This window comes from Lathyrus oleraceus, chromosome 5, assembly GCF_024323335.1.
Source record: "Lathyrus oleraceus cultivar Zhongwan6 chromosome 5, CAAS_Psat_ZW6_1.0, whole genome shotgun sequence".
Taxonomy (NCBI): domain Eukaryota; kingdom Viridiplantae; phylum Streptophyta; class Magnoliopsida; order Fabales; family Fabaceae; genus Lathyrus; species Lathyrus oleraceus.
Window position 1 is genome coordinate 538096999 of NC_066583.1, and position 9510 is coordinate 538106508.

Sequence of the window (9510 nt, forward strand, 5' to 3'; positions counted from 1 at the left end):
GCTTGTTGTTGTATGTGAGGATTCATTGTAAGTCCATGTAATTTGGCATCTGTTTTCCTATGATCATATGTGGAGGTTAACCTAAGTCCAGATAGATTGGCAGTTGACTTCCATGTTTTGTTTTTGTTTTTTGCCTTTATGAGATTGGAGTAAGACCATTTATTGGCATCCGGTATCATTGCTTTATTTTAGGAGATTGGTGTAAATCCATTTATTGGTACCCGATATCCGCTTTTGTGTGAGATTGGAGTAAGACCATTGAGTGGCATCCGGTATCACCTTGTCTTTTATTTTACTAACTTGCCTTGTTCCTCATTCCAAAGGACACACTTGTATCATCTTCTATATGATTTCAAGAGGTGAACCTCTAGGAAGTTTTACACTCCACCTTCCATCCATTTTTGTTTCAAGTCCTTTTCACATTGTTGACTTTTCAAACTTGTATATACATGTTGTGCAAACATTCTCACTTCTTTTCAAATTAGAAACTTGGACCTTAAGTCCATGATTTTCCAAACTTCATTTTTGTAAATACTTCATTTCGAATTGACTTTAATCATACTTTGACCTTTTTGTAAATAATCCAAATAACTTCACCCATTCAAATGATTTTGTGGCTTTGTCCATGTTTGTTAAGTTTTCATACATTAGCTATAGGTTTGATTTACCCTAGTTGGTTGATATTAATCTCACCTATTTGTCCTTAGTTGATTGAATTGTAAGTCTTCCTTGCTTATTATAGGGTTAACCCCTCTCTAGCAAGTTGAAGCTTTTCTCACATGGTGGACTTGTTGTTTCTTAAGGTTGAGTTTTCTCCCGTGGGTAACGTAAGACCTTAGAGCTTATGTTTTAAAATTGAATCCACTAACTTTTGGAAGTTTTTAGCCGAACTACGGCGTTTTGATCCTTACCTTTGATGGAAGGTACGTAGGCAACGGGTTCATCCGTTCGAACACAAAAATAATTAACATGTACATTCTTTTCTCATCATCCCATTCTTGTTTGCACAATATGTCAAAAACAAATAAATATTTTTCTTATACAACAAGTGTGAAAAAGGTTCCCTAGGAGTACCTAGGACGTGATGGGTGCCTAACACCTTCCCATTGCGTAAATTACCCCTTACCCGATCTCTGATCTTTTCATTAGTTTTCTATGTGTAAAACTTCTTAGGCTTTTGTTCGCTTTTTAGCCAGTCCTTTGGATAAATAAAAGTGCGGTGGCGACTCTATGTTTATTGTATACTTTGCTTATGATTTAATCAATAGATCATATAGCGACGAATACACCGCTACACCGTGCTCGTATCCATTTTGAAGGTTTTTATCCTACCCGTTGTGGGTAAATTTTGCGGATACCCACTGGGGATGGATCCAATTGCCATCCCTACTTGGGAGGCAATTCAATAAGGTGTTGAAGAGAATGGATATGAATCTAAGATCTAATGTCAAGAACATGTCATTCGACATCAGTAAGATCAATGACTTTCAGAGAAAAGCGAGAACAGAGGAGAAGCTCAATCAAGGAAAAGATATTTAGTGTCATGGATGTGATAGTTTTGGTCACATTAGATCAAAATGTCCCGCATACCTCAAGAAACAAAAGAAGGGATTGTTTTTACTTGGTCTGATGATGATTCTGAAGGTGAAACTGATGATGAAACTGATAAGCATGTTACAGCCTTCACATGTAGATATGAATCTCATGAATATTCCTATGATGAGGATGTTTTTTTATGAAGAATCAGCTATTTCATACAAAGAGCTCTGTGTCAGAAGTGAAGAGGAGTGTAAGATAGGAGAAAAACATAAAAGAATCATAGCTCAACTACAGGCTGAGAAAGAGAATCTTTTGTATACTATATCTGGTCTTCGAGATGAAGTAACCCTATTGAATTCTAAACTTGAAAACATGACCAAATCAATAAGAATGTTGAACAATGAGTTTGATATGTTAGATGATATTCTTCAAGTTGGAAAAAGGGTTGGAAACTTAAAAGGTATATGTTTTGATTACCAATCTCTGAAAGGAAAAACCCTTGTGACAAAATGTATTCCTCCAAAAAGGAAGTATGAGTCCATGAAGGTAGACCAAATGTTACAACATCCTGCCCGACATCAGGAAAATCAAACTAAAGTCAAGTTTTTGCCTTGGAAATGTCATTATTATGGTAAATATGGACATATAAATCTCTTTTGCTACAGACTGTATGGTTATCCAAAACATCCAATATATCCTAGGGATAATCATGTGAATATTAAAACTAGAAAGAAGTGGAAACCTAAGGTTTGTGTCTCTAGTCTTATAGCCCATACTTCTCTTAGAGCTTGATCTAGAGAAAACTGGTATTTTGAAAGTGGTTATTCAAGACACATGACAGGGGTCGAAAAGTATTTGGTGAATATTAAATCTTACTCCTCTAGTTTTGTCACGTTTGATGATGGAGCTAAAGGTGAAATCAATGGTATAGGAAAGATAGGTTGCATTCGTCTTCCTAGACTAGATGGTATTCTGCTTGTGGAAGGATTAACTGTAAATCTCATTAGTATTACTCAATTATGTGATCAAGGTTTAAAAGTCAATTTCACCAAGTCAGAATGTTTGGTTACAAATGAAAAGAATGATGTTCTGATGATAGGAGTTGGGTCTAAAGACAATTCCTATGTATGAATAACACAAGAAACTACTTGCTCTTCCACATGCTTAATGTCCAAGGAAGATGAAAGTCTATGGTGAGTGTCAAATTGGGAAGCAAACCAAGATGTCACACCTGAAGTTGCAACATCAGACTACTTCCAAAGTGTTAGAACTTCTTCACATGGACTTAATAGGGCCTATGCAGGTTGAAAGTCTTGGTGGAAAGAGGTATGTCTATGTGGTTGTTGATGATTTTTCAAGTTTTACTTAGGTAAATTTTATCAGAAAATCAGACACTTTTGAGGTATTCAAAGATCTTTGTCAACGCATTCAAAGAGAGAAGGAAAGCGTGATTGACAGAATTAGAAGTAACCATGGAAAGGAGTTTGAAAATGCAAAATTTTATGAATTTTGTTCCTCTGAAGGTATTGATCATAAGTTCTCATATCCCATTACTCTTCAGCAAAATGGAGTTGTTGAACTCAAGAACAGAACATTACAAAAATCAGCTAGAGTCGAGCTTCATGCAAAAAATCTTCCTTATCATTTTTAGGCTGAAGCAATGAACATTTCTTGATATATCCACAATCGTGTTACTCTGAGAGCTGGTACTTCATCACTCTCTATGAAATGTGGAAAGGAAGGAAACCTATTGTTAAATATTTTCATGTGTTTGGGAGTAAATGTTACATCCTTGTTGATTGTGATCAGAGGAGAAAGATGGATCCCAAAAGTGATGAAGGGATATTTCTAGGTTACTCTACAAACAACAGACCTTATAAGGTATTTAACTCCAGAACCAAGGTCATGATGAAACCCATTAATGTTGTGGTTGATGATTCAATTATTTTGAAATGGACTGTTGTCGATGAAGATGTTGGAACATCATCTCAGCAGACTGATGCTTCAGAAAATATGGAAGACATTGAGTCCAAAATTGAGCCAACAAGGATTGAATAAGATAATCCTCAAGCCAACAAAGGTCCCTTTATCAAAATCCAGAAAGATCATCCAAAGGAACTTATTATTGGAAATCTTAATGAAGGGATCACCACTAGATCCAGAGATGTGATATCCACTGCTTGCTTTGTCTCAAAGTTTGAACCTAAAAATGTGAAGGAAGCTTTGACTGATGAGTTTTTGATCAATGTTATGCAAGAATAACTAGGGCAGTTCAAAAGGAACGAAGTGTGGGACCTAGTTTCTAGGCCTGAAGGGATGAATGTTATTGGCACAAAATAGATCTACAAGAACAAATCTGATGAAAATGGAATTGTGACCAGAAACAAGGCTAGGCTTGTTGCTCAAGGATACACTCAAATTGAAGGGGTTGATTTTGATAAGACTTTTTCACTTGTTACTCGTCTTGAATCCATAAGATTTCTCTTAGGAGTGACATGTATGTTAAAATTCAAGTTATTCCAGATGGATGTGAAAAATTCCTTCTTGAATGGGTACTTAAATGAAGAAGTATATGTTGAATAACCCAAGAGATTCATAGATTCTAGCTTTCTAGATCATGTTTTCAAACTGAAGAAAGCTCTATATGGTTTAAAGCAAGCAGTTAGGGCTTGGTATGAAAGGTTAACTGAGTTTCTTATCAAAAATGACTATAGGAAATCGGGAACATACAAGACCTTGTTTGTTAAAGAAGAGCATGGTAAACTCATAATAGCCTAAATATATGTTGATGACATTGTGTTTGGAGGGATGTCGAACCAGATAAATTTTGTCAAACAAATGCAATCTGAATTTGAGATGAGTCTTGTTGGTGAGTTAACATATTTCTTAAAGCAAGTATGCTAAGAATATAGTAAAGAAGTTTGGCATGGAAAATTCCAGCCATAAAAGAACACCTTCTGCAACACACTTGAAGTTAACCAAGGATGAAAAAGGTGTTAATGTGGATCAAAGTTTGTACAGAAGTATGATTGGTAGTCTGTTGTATCTTACAACTAGCAGGTCAGACATCACTTTTGCTGTAGGAGTTTGTGCTAGATACCAAGCTAAGCCTAAAATAAGCCACATTACTCAAGTAAAAAGGATCCTGAAATACATCAACGTTATTAGTGATTATGGAATGTTGTATACTTATAGTCCAAATTCCATGCTTGTTAGGTATTATGATGTTGATTAGGCAGGTAATGTTAATGATAGAAAAAGTAAATATGGGGGATGCTTCTTCTTGGGAAATAATCTCATCTCTTGGTTCAGTAAGAAGCCAAATTGTGTATCTCTATCTACAATTGAGGCTGAGAAGATTGTTGCAGGAAGCAATTGTTCTCAACTAATTTGGATGAAGCAAATGCTAAAGGAATACAATGTTAAACAGGATGTCATGACATTATACTGTGACAATTTGAGTGCAATAAATATATCCAAGAATCCCATTCAACATAGCAGGAAAAATCACATTAATATTCGTCACCGTTTTATTAGGGATCTTGTTAAGGACAAAATTGTTACCCTTGAGCATGTGACAACTGAGAAACAACTGACAGACATTTTCACTAAAGCTTTGGATGAAAATAAATTTGAGAAGCTAAGGGAGAATTGGGAATTTTCATATTTGAAAAATTATAGCAATTACTGATGTAGGGGCGTGCAATCAATATTTTCTCTTCCCTCCATTAGTGGTGCACGAAACTCTAGGGAAATCATTAAAAATGTTCCTTATTTTTCCTTTAACACGTCATCATCTCTCTCATACCCACTCCATCAATTCCATTCTCTCCACTCTTAATAAAGTGTTCATCAGTGTTCTCATTTACCATCATCTCTCTATTGTAAATCTCAACTCTAAAACTGTCATCAAGATGTCTAAACCTTTTGGCTCAACACCAAGCAAAAGCACCATAGATCAATCATCTCCCTAGGATTTTATGTGCTAATATGGATTATTCAGATGTTGTAATTGATGTTATTCCTCTATTCATGGTTCCAAGACACGTTCATACTAAAAGGAGGGCTAGCACACCTACTGGGAAAAAGGTTAGGCCTTCATCTGTAAGTAAATTCTCTAACCCCTCTAGGACGATTCAAATTCCTTCTAATGAGATTAGGAATACTGAGCCCTCTGTTGCTGTCAAGAAACCTCACTCTATGACTAACTTATATTTTGATATGATTAAAACCACAGATGTCAGACCTGATGTTGTTGCATCAGCTAAAGGTTATGTTGTTCCAAAAGTAGTGGGTAGTGTTGATTTTACTCAAAAATCAGGCTTTGGAAAACCAGGATCTGACTCTGGTACTGTTAGTATAGATAACCCTAGATATGATAAGACCCTAGGTCAATCTAGTATGAATGTTGATGATAAAAATACTGTTGATAAAAGTATTCGTGTGTTAATCTCTTTTGAGTATTGAATCTAATTCTGATGTAGTGTCGGATGTCACGACATCCATGGCCCAAACTGATCATTCTATTGAAACCCCTCCTAAAAAAATCTGATGTAAAGTCTGATAGTGAGTCTGTTCCACTTAAGTCCCCTAAAAAATCTGAAGAGATAGATGATTCTGATAGTATGCCTGTTGATATATCTGACAAAGAAGAGAATGCTGGTGTGAAGATGGATCAATCTACAGACATTGTAAATATAGAAGATATGGACTTTGATGATGAACCCATTAGTAAGAGATTGGTTCCAGGGATAGCTAAGAGTTTAAAAAGTAGAAAATGGAAGGTTGTTGAGTCTACAAGTAAGTCTCCTAAGGCTCCCAATAAAAGTACAAGTGTTGGTCCTGCAAAAAGGTGGAGCAAGGTTATAACCTCTGTCACCAAGAAAAGATCTCTAAAGAGGAAGGAAGTCCCCTCTAGTTCTAGTGACTCTGAGTATGATGTTGAATAGAATGTTCAAGACATTATGCCTCTAAAGAAATTTGTTGGGAAAAAGGTCCCTACTAATGTGCATGAAGTTCCCATTGACAACATCTCTTTTCACTCTGTTGAGAATGTTGAAAACGGGAAGTTTGTGTACCAAAGAAGGTTGGGTTGGGAAAGGGAACTTGGCAAGGATGCCTTTGAGTGCAAAGAAATGATGGATCTGATTAAAGAAGCAGGGTTAATGAAAAGTAAGTGTTATGAGATGCTTGTAAAAGAGTTCATTGTGAATATTTCTAAGGAGTGTGACAACAAGAGGAGTAAGGAGTTCAGAAAAGTGTATGTGAGAGGAAAGTGTGTGAAAATTTCTCCATAAATCATTAATAGGTTGATGGGCATAAGTGAAGAGGAACAAGCTAAAGTGGAGGTATCTAACAATGTCATTTGCAGGGAAACCACTGCAAAACAGGTAAAGGAATGGCCTAGAAACGGGAAACTGTGAGTTGGTTGCTTGAGTGTGAAGTATGCAGTACCTTCTCGACTTGATCCAGATGAGGTTCATCTTATGTACCTTCTTCAGAACAAAATTCATATAAATTAGAAAGACTACTTTATGGCTCAAACGTTTGTTGTTAGGGAGTGTAACAAAGGGCCTTCCTTATGTTATGCTTTGATGATTGCAAAGCTTCTTCGACACTTTGATATTGGTGTGCCAAATCTTCCTTGCATCTCACCCGGTCAAAGTCACGAGTTTAACATGACCACCATGAGACACCAGGGTTACCATTAGGACACTAAGCTCAAGGTTTATTTCTATAAGATGAAGGGATTCGATAAGGTCATCTATAATTATGATGATCCAGATGAATTTGGTACAACTTTTGTTGATGAACAACGGGTTAAATAACAAGCTCACAATGTGGATGCAAACATGGTCGATACCCATCATGATGATGATCAAGATTGGCATCGTGTTGGAGATGAACATGAAGACCCACAAGGGTGGGGTCAGTGGCAAAAACTCGTGGATACACCATGGCATAACTTATGGTAACTACTTTGGTGATGGCTCAACTGGTGAAGAATCATATATTATTACCTTGTAGGAGAACATGCATGTTGAGAAACGGGAGTGCCACGAAGAGGAGTCTCGAAGAGGTGATGCTTTTGAAGCTGCTCAAGAGGAGCGCTTCAGAGTGGTTCATGAACATATGACTGCCCAGGACAACAATTTTAACACTTTTCCTCGTATGCTATAGAGCAATTTAATGTGATTCATCAAAACATGGCTTCCAATCATGGAGAAACTCAAAAGGGAATCCATGGCATGATTCATTATCAAAATGATAATCACCATCATTATCAACAGTTTTACCGAGAGATGTGTGACTTATTGGATTATGAGTATGGGGGAGGCGAAGGTGTTGCTTGGTTCAGGGGTCGGTGACCTGAAATTCAGGATTGTAGAGGTTGAGGTCGAGGTCATAGTCGTTAGTTAAGATTCATCATGGATAAAAAATTTATGCATGCATTTATTTTTCATTTTTTTAGTTTACTATTATTCTATTATGACCTTCTTTTGACAATATGTAATGAATTTCATTTTTTTGTCTGACTTGGTTGTGTATTTATGTTTGTGCTTTGTTTCAACTTGACGTAATTCTATGTGAGTGCATGTTATAGTTGAATCGTTTAATCTTTGCAACACCTCTGAGTGATTTATATGTTGTTGTGTATTTTCAATGATATTCTCACATTTTATACCTTTGTCTCTTTTTGATGTTGTCGAAGAGGGAGAAGTACAAGGTTTTATGATGCACATATTCAGGGGGAGCTATGATCAAGACACCAAATGCTTCATAAGTTTTGCCATCATCAAAAAGGGGGAGTATGTGAGTGCACTATCCTCTTAGATATATTTCGAATGATGTCAAAACTAGGACACTTAGTGTTTTTTGTACATCGAATCTTATTGTCTATGTCTAGATGTACATTATCATAATAGGACACTTAAAATCAGATTAGATAGGCCATTATAAGTCAAAATTATGATTTTTCATGAAAAATAGGTGAATGAGCCGATACATCAAGTCTATGAGTTGATACATATTGAAGGATTATTAAAACAAAAATTATGCTTTCTATGTAGCGCTACATAGGAGACTTGGAGCTGATACATACAACTTATGTAGCGCTACATCCATGTTATGTAGCAGCTCATGCTGAAAAACTTTTGTAAGCAAAAGACTCTGTCTTTTATGTAGCACTACATAGGAGACTTGAGTCGATACATAAAGTCTATGTAGCGCTACATCCTGTCTATGTAGCGATAGATACTATTCCATTTTTAAAAAAAATGTAATTTTTTTGTTGGCTAAAAATTTGTTTTGTTTGTTATTTTTTCTACATACACACATACATATAAATGCACATTCATACATCATTTCTCATATAGAAACCAAGAACATACAAATAATTTTCTCTTCATCTTCAACCTTTTTCTTCATGCATTCAACAACTCCACATAATAATTTGTTGAGTGTCATCTAGATTAGATTGATAAGATCAAATTTAGGATTGTTGTAATCATAAATAGGTTGAGTATTCTTTGATAAAACTGGTTAGGATTTTTCCTCCAAGATCAAGGATTGATTTTGGGGTTTTGTATAATATTTCATAATGAGGATTCAACCGAGTGAAAGCTTTGAAGAACAGTGATTCTATCAAAGGAGTAGCGGTAACCGGAGGATCGACTTGGAAGTCTTGGGTCACTTGATCTTTCTTAAGATCAAAGGGAGAGAAAAAGTTAGGATCAACATCAAACATATGGTTTAGGGGTTTGGATTTCTATTTTTTCTCTTGTATACAACTCTTGCAAAGGTTAATTATACATATCTCAATTTGATTTGGAATTGGGAGCAAACGTACCCATAGTGAGGACAATTGAGGAACTTGCTAAACAAATTGTGGTTCTCTCTCTCTCTCTCTCTCTCTCTCTCTCCCTCTCTCTCTACAATTTGATAATACACTTAGTGAGAAAAATTTAGCTG